The sequence below is a fragment of the Schistocerca piceifrons genome, chromosome X, assembly GCF_021461385.2.
Source record: "Schistocerca piceifrons isolate TAMUIC-IGC-003096 chromosome X, iqSchPice1.1, whole genome shotgun sequence".
NCBI classification, from domain to species: domain Eukaryota; kingdom Metazoa; phylum Arthropoda; class Insecta; order Orthoptera; family Acrididae; genus Schistocerca; species Schistocerca piceifrons.
This window is the reverse complement of record NC_060149.1, coordinates 513,262,438-513,271,019: the sequence shown is the minus strand read 5'-3', so window position 1 is coordinate 513,271,019 and position 8,582 is coordinate 513,262,438. Positions and strand designations below refer to the sequence as shown.

The 8,582-nt window shown below is 35.4% G+C and overlaps 1 non-coding gene across 1 annotated transcript; it reads right to left on the bottom strand.

Moving 5' to 3' along the window:
- Positions 1-8,126: 8,126 nt before the first annotated feature.
- Trnaa-cgc lies at positions 8,127-8,199 on the bottom strand. Its single transcript has one exon. It is a non-coding gene; the product is annotated as a tRNA-Ala (tRNA).
- Between the last annotated feature and the right edge of the window lie 383 nt (positions 8,200-8,582).

Genomic DNA, 8,582 nt, shown 5'->3' with positions numbered 1-8,582 from the left:
TGTAAGACTTTCCCTATACACCCTCCTTTCAAATCTTACTTAAAGAATGGGTCTTTTAAAAACTTTTATTCATGAATATGGAGGACCACATACACGAAAATTACAGGCATTTTTGCATCCTTTCACACAAATTTTACAGAGCTGGAGAAGAGCTTTGACCCTATGTTTGGCCAGTTAAGTAAATTAATTACAGGGCCCTATGTGAAAAAATTATTGTGACATCATTACTAACAATGCTAGATACATCTTGATACTTATATAAATAAATAAAAATTATGGAAACAACAAAGCTAGTGCACAATGAACTTAGTGACATCAAGCTAGAAACAAATCATGTTTTCATAGCAAACCTTAGTGCCATGTATTGGATTGGGTAGTACGACAATTACTTAATTTCAAGCAACAACAGTTCCGTGTATTCGATTGGGTAGTATGGCAGTTATTTGATTTCAAGCAACAAAAGATACCTTCTACCCCTGCAGTTTCAAATTTTGTGGTAGAAACAACACTAACAAAAGTTTCACTTCACAGCCATCATCATATATTTTAGACTTGAGCAACATGGTAGTGACCACTCATGTCAGATTTCTGTTCTATTCTGACTACAATGAAGTTTATTCTTCACTGTTTCAGTAAGGGGTCCCCAATTGTTCCCAATTTTTATTAATGACATAGGCTCCAATGGACACACCTAACAGGTTGCAGATGGCACGACTTTGTAAACAAAAGGGGGGAATGTATTTCAAGCTATTCATCAAGTAGATGTCCTACTCAACTAGGCCAAGACCTGGTTCATCATGAAGAAGATGAAAATTAATGAAGACAAGATGCAGAGTCTGATATACAGACTAAGTGATACTGGAGCACTGGGTGCCAAAGTAGCTGTTAAGCTTCTGGGCTTTCTCTTTGACACCAAGTTAACCTGGCAACACCACATCGAACATATATTTCAAACTCTTGTGGGTTCTGTACCTGCTGAAGAAATTAAAAAGTGCCCTTTCACAACAGTACCAACTAGCAGTTTACTACGCAATGTTCCACAGCCACATTAGCTATGGGCTGTTACTGTGCGGCCATTCTGCAGACTGCAAGAATGAGCTTTTGTTACTAAAGAAAGCAATGAGGATCGTTTTCTCAAATAAAACAAAATGACCATTGCAAACAAATTTTTTCCAGAATCGGAACTCCAACTGTTTTCAGAAAATAAATTTCCAGTTTTGTTGTTCACACAAAGACATATCACGAGATGTACAGAAAGAGAAATGAAGTTCATCAACACATCACTCACTGTAAAGACAGTATACACAGACCAAGTTGTCAATTAACTAGATGCAGAACAACTTCCCAGTGGTGGCCATAAAAGTATTTAATGCTCTACCTAAAAATATTCAGTCATTACCAATTGAACAATTTAGAACTTAAACTTAGTGTATGCACAAATAGCGACGTTTGTACAGTAAATAAAAATACTTCTCCACTGGTAGAACAGTGTCTACCCGAGCTGCAACTCAGTGCCAATGAAAACAGCATCAACTCTGTCATTTTACTAAATAAACAACTTATTGTTGTAATTTGTATTGTAATCTAATTCTTAAATTTACTTTTTATAGTACCCACTTCAACATTGCAGTTTTAAATGCAGTATTTTGTTAATTTTATTGCAGTACTGGTAATGTTATTGTAAACTTGACCCTGTCTGTCCAGCCATGGCTGGTGAAAGACACAGAACTGGTAACAAAGGTAATCATTTTCATCACCAATTCTGGACATGTCAGTATCAGAGAAATCAATGTACTGGACACTGTCATTATCTACAGAGCTGCTGCTGCTCTCTTCCAATACTGGGCATTCGAGCTAAGGCTTTACTTCATTGAATGTATGTTTTCTTGGCAAATATTTTGAGCTTCTGCCTTTTGCTGCAGTATCTCATTATTGGTTAACTGGATGTACTGATAAAGACAGTTGATTGTCTTTAATTTTTACCTCTTGATGTTTTCCTTGCACCAGTCTTATAATATTGGCAAACCTGCACAGAGTCTGTAATTTCTGGCTGCTGATTTTGCCCGATGTCCAATATTCTCCACATTTCCAAATGCCAGGCTCCTGCTAGTGAGTCATAGGCAGTTATTGCTGAATTAGTGGAGGTCTGTCCATTGCATTTGATGACAAAAAAATCCAGGTAAGTAAATATGTTTAACCTGAAAGATTTAATATCGCTAACACTAAAGCTTTTCAGGATGGTGGAAACAATAAAAGCCAAAAATTATGTTAACCCTAGAAGACTGCAATGTCTTATATGGTAATTTTGGGTGAATTAGCAGGATTCTCTATGAAGTTGCTCATTATACTCATATGTTAACTGAACCAGTCCACCTAACCCCAGATTTTATTGGCTCAGTAACCTCACCTTTACCTTGCCAAAATAGTGTGAAAATGGCTCCATGCACATCTTACATTTTATAGCGTTATCACAAAGTAATAAACAGAGAATTGAACTCGAAGAAACAGAATCGTGCATTATTGCTGTTTGAAATTTAGGAGAATTAATAGATGTGAAAAACAATTTCACATTTTTAAATACATCTGTGAATTAGCTAACATACAGCAACCATATGAGTTAAAATGGTATTCCCAGTCAGATGGAACTTCCAACACAAGGAAGCAACTTTATGGTGTGAAAAAATAAATTTCCCTCTTAAATTGTTAATTAATGTGATGGTCCAGTTAACCTGAGGTTCAGCTAACTGCAATTTTCCCTACCATATTCAGCATTTTAATAATTCTGATAATTGGCACAGTAAGTCACTGTATGAAGGATAGGTCATTAAATGATACATAATTTTCCACCAAAGAAATACTGATGTAGGCTGCACAGTTGACATTTAACGGATCCCTAAAACACATTATAATTACAGTAATGTAATACTTGTCTGTCGAAAACGTATTGCATATAAGTAGTGTTTCTTACAGTCTGTGCTTTACTTTAAGAGAGGTACCAAGGAAAACAATGTAAATGCATAAAATAAAAACTTCTGATATTAATACAAGGTGTATTTGTTAAATTTGCATACTAAATGAGTTTTTTTCTCAAATACAGTACATTATTTATGTTGTGGTACTGATATTGTTTTCCCAACAATTTCAGAATTATTGTAAAATATCTTTGATTTCTCCTACCAGTAGGATTAAACTTTTACATTCATCATAGTAGTATGTATTAAAACGAGCTACTTCAGTTAAAAAAAATATCAGTAGTGGTACATGAGAATTAATGCTATAGTAGTAACATAACTACATAACTTTAAATGCTCCAAGTGATATAAATCTTAGGAAATACAATAAGCATGTTATGTATCAAGGGTAAGAGAAGAGTAACAAATAGAATAGTACACATAAGGAAAGACTAGTGCACAGCAGGACTTCTTTGTCTCTGCAGGGGTAGTTTCTCCCCATCTTTTAAAAAAAGATTCAGTCCTGCCTAACGCCTATTCTAATGGACATTTGGGAATGGTTTTGATTCTGTCCTGCATTTAACAGTTTCTACTATTTGATATGTTGGAATTATTTTGTCACTCGCTATCATCAATATTTTCCTTTAACCACATCTGTACTACTGTACTATTGAATTATTTAGATAATTTTTGTATGGATAAAGTGGTATTTCGGTACTGGAAAACTACTGAAAATGAAGAAAAATAACATGCATTTATGTATAGAAATTCCATTGTCTAAATCATATCATACTCACAGAGTCACAATCAACACATTATTTATGGCTGTAGAATCTAAAGCAGCGGTGAAAAAAAAATGAGGCAACTTTGTACCATTGATAAAGTTGTTTTAGACCTAATTCAGATTGGGACGAATCTTGTTATGATGAAAATTAGTAATGCTAAGAGATTAATGTTGCTTTGTGTAAATGTCACATAATGCTTCTCCAACAGAAACAGGTACTAGTAAACAACCTAAGAAAAGAAACATCTAAACAGTGCTGATGATGTGCTTATAGAACAAATTCTTGGTGGAAGTTTGGAAGAAGATTGGGAAACAAAGAGAACAAATTAAGTGGGAGTGCACAGAGAATGAAGTGCCTCTATCAGAATCATAGGAAAAGCTAAAGCCAATCAGCAAGCAGACTGGTGCGTTTGTAATTATACAGTATGAAAATGAATATTACCATCTTGCTAATGGAAGTTTTAGCAGCAAAGATGGTGCAACCACAAATTCATAATTGGAACTTACCTTTAACTAAAGATATACTTTTTCACAAATGGGAGACTTTAATTGAAGGTGTAAACCTTTCAAAGCGTTTGAATGAAAGCAGTATTTTTTCAGTGCCATAGTTGGCCAATGGTGATGAATTTATGGAAAATATTTTCCTGGTGTAGTTACTGAGATTTGGACACACCTGAATACCTAATGAAACACTGGCCTCTTGTTTGATAGCAAAAAAAACACTAAATTCTGTTCACTTTTGAAACCTTTTTACATCTTGAACGAAAAAAGGTGCACTATACTGCTTTTTTTTATTATTTTTCCGTTTCAAACCAAAAACTTCACCAATGGTGGTTTACTATGGTCCTATAAGGTAGAAAAATAAATTTTGAAAAGAGTAACATTGCCCCAAACTACCATCCTGTCTTACAATAATGTTTATATTACGTGGAGCAAAGAAATCCAACACAGGGCCTACTTTACTCCAACTTGTAAAACACTACAAAATTTCAAAAATTAATCTGTCATGTCTTTCTACGTTACTAGATGGTTTTTACGTTGCTCTAGCATACACCTTCCTCAATTTGAAAAGCTATTTTACGAAACAACGATACAATACATGAATTTGTTTGAAGAACTGTTCAAAAGTGCGGCAAAGTGATTCCACTTTACGGTAGTGAATAAAATAACTGACGTGAAATATACTATGGAAAAATATACAGCAGGCATAGTATGTGGAGGAACAGAATTATTATTATTATACGTACACGCTGATTGTCATTACACATAAATGTTTTTCTTTCATTTCAGTTGTTGTTGTATCTTTCCATTGTGACCACTACAATTTTCAGAATGGTTTCTATTAATGAAATTATGTTTTTACCCCTATCAGCAGTATTCATTTTTCTACTAGTTTATTAAAATTTATATTTGCAAATCACTCACAAATTTGCACACTTTATGCTCAATATCGATTACTTTATGGCATGTAAAACAAAAAGTCCAACCAGGGGTCACTGTAGGAACTATTATGAAACTTAAATGGCAGCCATGACAGTGTCAGTTCTTCACTAAAGAAGTCTTCAGTCTACCCCAATTCTCCTCAACCTTTCTTTAAACGTTACAAGCTGCATTACCTGTTGACCACAATACTCCGTTTATACAATCGAGCGGCACCACTGCCTTATAATATACTTCAGTTTACAGGTGAAACGGAATTATGTTCTATGTACTACTTTTTTCATAAATTGAAAAATTTGAGTTCCTATTTCTGCAATGGCTCTAGCATATTTCAAGAGGCTCAGTATAAACAACCGTACTGTGCATCAAAAATATAAAGTTTACATAATTTGCAGTTTTCAGTACTGTACAAGTATGCAGAGCAATTAAATGAAATTACAACAGACGTGGAACAAAAACTAGATGGATTCCCTCAGATTTTCGATACAGTACCAATATGAGAGCAAAATTATCATAATTTCCGTAGCTTAGGCCTAAACTAAAATTTTTTATCAAAATGATGAAAGGAATAAGGATGTAGAATAGGTCATGAAAAACTGAGAAGAAAAATTTAAAAAAGTCATTCATAGCTTTGAATTTTTGCAGTAACGTGTTTCACTGAAAGTAATTTACTTACATAATTTCTAAGCGATAAATTTAAGCCTTTCTTTTTGGATTACAGCTCTCAGTGAGCAATGCTTCGTAACTTGTTGTTGATTTCATTCTGTGCCTGGAATAATTTAAATTGTATGTGCCGTTATTAGGGAATAAATACCAAAAAAAAATATTGTGAGAAGAGGTTTCCCAGTCACTTTGCAAAAGTTTGCATTTGCATCGTACTGTTTGAATAATGGTACTGTTCAACTAAATACGTTTCATTAAATCTAGCATGAACAGAAAATACTTAAAATGTGCTTACGTAAATCGTAATAATAAATTATAGAGATAAAAACAGTGTAGACATGAATAGCGATTATTTTTCCCATGTGAGTACAAGACTGATTAAATGCCGATTATACTGAAGCGCGGCCAATAACGGCAACAGCATCCAGAAATTGCGCCGAATTTATCCCCTTCCAGAGAAATTATTGTTTAACGTCGTAGCCAACGAGTTAACATTTAAATATATACAACAAACAGTAGAGACAACGTGCAAAGTACAATATTCATATTGCATATTTATTTTTGTTGTTTGGTTTCTAGGCACTATGTCAGACTGTAAAAGCAATGATTAGTGAAATATGCCTTTAGTTCAGCCTTAAAACTACTAAGTTTACTTACTGATTTAATGTGGTTATGCAGTTTATTGTAAATTTTATCCCAATATGCAGAATGCCTTTTTGGCACAATGACTTTCTCGCCTGTTTCATATGAAGTTCAGATTTTTGTCTTATATTGTATACATGTACATCTTCAGTTTTAATAAGACATGTGGTTGTCTATGTGTATTAGGTTTTATGGAAACTGACGTTCCATAGATAAAAATGTAAGGAAGTGGAAGATTTGAAAATTTTTTGAAAATGAGTCTGCATGACTTCCTACTGTTTACCCCTTCAATAATTCTTAATATTCTCCTTTGCTCCCTGAAAAGTTTAATATTTGTTGGTGCATTGGCCCAGAAGATTACGCCATATTTAATTACAGAATGCTTGTAGGAGAAGTATACATTTAACAGGCTGGTGTTGCTGCAACAACTTTTTAAGATCCTTATCATCTAGCAGGTTTTGCTTAGTTTTCCCTCCCACTTAGTGTTGTTCTGGAGCCAAAGTCCTGGTAATTTTGTGCTGTTAACACTTTGATGAGGTCTGTCCCTTAGTTCTATTTGTATGTTTGGGTGGTGCCTTCCTTTTAGAGTTTAGAAGTTCAGTGCTACTGTCTTTGATTTGTTTATAATTAGCTTGTTATAGCTGAATCACTGTTCTATACTGTTGATTGGATAGCAGTGTCTTTTGGTTCTTCTTCTGTTTTCCCACAAATAAGGAGGCTTGTATCATCTGCAAATTGGAGGGTAGTTTGGCAATACCTGTTGTATATGAGATAATTGACATAGAGGGAAACAGAACGGGTCCTTAATACTGATCCTTGAGAAACGCCGTATTTCACATTTCGATATCCTGAATAGAAGTAGGTGATTTTGTTATGGACAGTATATTGCACTTCAACCACCTGTTCGCAGCCACATATATATGTCCTGAGCCACTCATTGGATATACCTCTAATTCCTAATTGGTCAAGCTTCTGCAGTAGGGCACTATCGTCAATGATGGCGAGAACTGCGGATAAATCAAGACTATGTCTGTCACAAACTACTCACATTCAGTTTACCACAGATTTTATAAAGAAATTCAAATGTTGCACTCTTAGTGGAATAAAAAAATTGTTCAATGGCTCTGAGCACTATGGAACTCAACATCTGGGGTCATCAGTCCCCTAGAACTCAGAACTACTTACACCTAGCTAACCTAAGGACATCACACACATCCATGCCCGAGGCAGGATTCGAACCTGTGACCATAGCAGTCGCGCGATTCTGGACTGAAGCGCCTAGAACCGTTTGGCAACCAATCTCCTACTAAAAAAAAATTTCTAAAACTTTTGAAAATACAGGCAGTAGGGCTATTGGCCTATAATTTGAAACGTCTTCTGGATTTCCTTTTTTGAGCAGTGGTTTCAGTTTTGCTGTTTTTAAGCATGAAGGGAAGTTTCTTGATGCCAGTGAGCTGTTGCACAAGTGTGTCAAGGTGGTGGTGGTGGTGGTTAGTGTTTAACGTCCCGTCGACAACGAGGTCATTAGAGACGGAGCGCAAGCTCGGGTTAGGGTTGGGAAGGAAATCGGCCGTGCCCTTTCAAAGGAACCATCCCGGCATTTGCCTGAAACGATTTAGGGAAATCACGGAAAACCTAAATCACCATGGCCAGAGACGGGATTGAACCGTCGTCCTCTCGAATGCGAGTCCAGCGTGCTAACCACTGCGCCACCTCGCTCGGTGTGTGTCAAGGGATCGGCTAAGGCAAGACAGCATTTTTTAATAATCACATCTGGTACGCCATCAATTCCACATGAGTACCCTGTTTTCAAGGTTTTTATAGCTGATAAAATTTCTTCTGTATTTGAAGGTGAAAGGAACAATGATGTAGACACATTTCTTGTGCTATTGGATGATGGAAGTGCTGTTTTATTACGTTCTTCGACTCCACTCACCAACTCTTCACTTATGTTTGCAAAATATTTGTTGAAAGCCTCTGCAATTTTTGTCGGGCAAGAGATCATTTTTCCTTCACAATGTAAGGTTATATTTTTATATTGTTTAGTTTCACTTGCTGTTTGATTCTTTGTAACTACCCGTATAGCTGTGGATTTGTGTTTG